Source organism: Rutilus rutilus (assembly GCF_951802725.1).
Source record: "Rutilus rutilus genome assembly, chromosome: 5".
Classification (NCBI taxonomy): Eukaryota; Metazoa; Chordata; class Actinopteri; order Cypriniformes; family Leuciscidae; genus Rutilus; species Rutilus rutilus.
This window is the reverse complement of record NC_140213.1, coordinates 34,618,924-34,622,190: the sequence shown is the minus strand read 5'-3', so window position 1 is coordinate 34,622,190 and position 3,267 is coordinate 34,618,924.

Sequence of the window (3,267 nt, the reverse complement as noted above, 5' to 3'; positions counted from 1 at the left end):
TTCGGGCGGGTGGCGGGCGGTTGAACCAATCAAATGAAAAATATATGTATACACAAATCAACGGATGGCGGGCGGGTGCGGTTTTGAAAATTGGTCAAAAACGTTGGTGCGGCTGGATGGCGGACGGATGATGATTTTTGTGATGCGGTTGCGGATGAAATAATAGCCCATCCGTGCATCTCTAGTAGATCACCCAAAAATGAAAATTCTGTCATCAATTACTCACCCCCATGTCGTTCCAAACCCATAACACTTTCGTTGTTCATACATTTTAAATAAAGTCTGAGATATTTCTGTCCCTCCATTGAAATTCTCTTCACCCACAACTCGTTCATAAAGTGATCATAAAATAAATCCATATGAATCAAGTCTTCTGAAGAGACATAAGAACTCTTTGATGCATTCATTTAGGTCATTTATCATTGGTTGCAAACCCCATATAGATTTTTGAAGAAGAAGAAGAAGAAGAAGAAGAAGAAGAAGAAGAAGAAGAAGAAGAAGAAGAAGAAGAAGAAGAAGAAGAAGAAGAAATTGGTAACCACCAAGAATGTTGGTAGCTAATGGTGGCCCACAACCAGCATGTGAATTTTGCATCAATGTTCTTATTTTAAATCTGCTTATGGCAACACACCATACTGCCCTTTACAGCTTTTGACATTTACAGAGATTTAGCAGTGGTCTCCTAGCAAGTTTTGTCCTGAGGCATGTGATGTTTTTTTTTAAGGTCGTTGTATAGTTAGCGCTCACCCATTACAGCCACACAATCACAAACCATTAGAATCACAGTGCTTGACAGGAACAATGTAGCATCCAACAATTGTCAAGGCTCATACCCCCAAAATATCCTTCCACTGAAAGTAGTTCCCCTTACAAATCAGTACAAATACAAACTGTATTATCAAGTTTGTTTCTGACCATTTGACAGTTTCATATTCACAAAATGACAGCCAAAATTCTTCCACACTGTGACAAGTAGGCAATAATTCAGGGAGCTCAGATGAGCTGCAAATCCATATTTGCCTTGATGGCACCGATGCAGGTGGATGTCAGACATTTCTGATGTTTTTGCCCACATCTGAGACAGCAGTGAACAAGCTAAAGATTGAAGTTTCATGTTCTTCCGGCTCTCTGTCCCAGAAGTATAGCTTCACTGGAATTAGACATGATTAATTGTCATGCCTAAGGCAGACAACTGTCGATGACAGAGATGGATATTTCACAGATTCCACAAAACTTCTACAAGATTTATGGCAAATTAACATCTGATAATCAGTAATAGCATAGCGGAATGCGATGGATGGGTGACAGATTCTGTAGGTCTATGTGTTTTTCTGGATGCGATTTAAGGAAGTTTGGTTGTTTTTATACGTAGTGATTCCATAATTACTTTGAATGATTTTTTTTTTGAGAAACCCATGATGCAGTTTTTGGTCCTTTTAATAAAATAGGTAACACTCCAAGTCAATAATATTGTACACGGGTTTCATTATTTTCAGTGTTCAAATCACAAGCCTCAAGTACACATAATACATACCAGTTCATGAGTTGAGTAGGACATGATAAAAGTAATGACACAACTCATAAGATTCATTCATTCTGCCTGGTTTTGCAGTATTTTTGCTATTGTGTGCGACCAGAGAGAATAACACAACAGAGAGATATGTATATCTATTTATTGCTTTTGTACTACTGTGTTTCATGGCAGCTCCATCCATCACATTCAATCTACACAGCATACTCCTAAATAAAACAGGGTTCTAGACTAGAAAAAAAATCCTAAATCAAATATTTAGGAGCCAAATGACTTTTAGTAGACAAATTACACAATGGCTCAAAAAACGTGGTGGGTGGTTCAAAAGTGATTTAGTTCCCTGATTGTATATGTGCCATTTAAATATCACTTTGTTTTTCAAGAATATTTATATTAATATATAATTATATTAATAGCACGTCTCACATGTGGGAAACACTGGTGTGCTCTCTATAGATCTGATATCTGTTTGTCATGAAACAGAAGTTAGATGTTTCTTCACTATTGTGACGTACAGTATATCTGAGTGAAACAGTTTTTGAAGAAAAAAATGTAAGGTAAAACTTGATTTTGTACATCAGGAATTGATTGGATTGTTGTGGTTTGCTGTTGCTGTGATCTCATGTGAGTGAAAGGTTCTCCCACCCTCATGTCAGTAAACATGCCATCTGAGAAGAGAAGAGATGTTGCTCCAAAAGAGAGGGGAAGTTATTTAGATTAAAGATTACGAGGACACATGCATAAAGCTTTCATAATAAATGCTGCAATATTCCATAAAAAAACAAGAATTGTCAATATTGTTTGTATGGTGACTTTAACAAGCCCAAACGTCACTAAAATATTTTGGTTGCAGTAAAACCATATAATCAGTTTTGAGTACGAACTGGTTCTCGATTCCCTATGTGTATTTGTGAGGATAAAGAGAAGGTTGAATCAGCGTTAATCTGTAGATTACAGTGGTGTTGTGTGTCTGACAGGAGGCCACTGCTTGTGCTGATGACAGTCCACTTATTAACCAGAGTCCAAATGAAGGGCAGATAACTAAAGCTGAATTGGATCAATAATGATTAAAGGGATTTGTGTTTTTCCTCAGAAAAAAAAAAAAGCTTAATTCTTGAACCTTAGTAGATCTAATTAAAGCATTTCAAAATGCCATATCATGATCCTCAAACATGAAAATTAGACATTCCAGTCCTGTGATTAAAATCAATAGATTTCTTACAAAATTAACAATAAGAAGTGTCCTTTTTTCCTAATTTTTCCTGCTTGGTTTCTTGTCTAACAATCTTGAAAGCATTTTCATCATTGCACAACTGAATGTGGAACTGTGGATGTTTTCTCCTCCAACTGTCCTCTGGACTTTAACTGGATTAACACCCCTGGGCGATTGTGTGAGTTTAGATGCGCATGATTTCTCAGCTGTTTGTGATTTATTGCTGTGCCATTATCCATGGAGTGGCATTATGGAGCACTTCCTGATGGTTGAAGCCTTTGAACTTCAGCTCGAGGCGAGAGGAGTCCTATCTGGTGTGTGCTGATAAAACCCTTGATCGACTCTTGCAAATCTGACAGTCCTGTCAAACACTCTCAGGGACTCCGACATCACCTAGCCAGCAAGGACACCTGGAACTAAGAGGCTAAGAATACCACCTAAACTGCTAAAAATAAGTTTATCTGATGGCTAACATTTCTTGTCCTTTTGATATTGCTGCAGAGTCTCACTTGGAGAGCAGTGA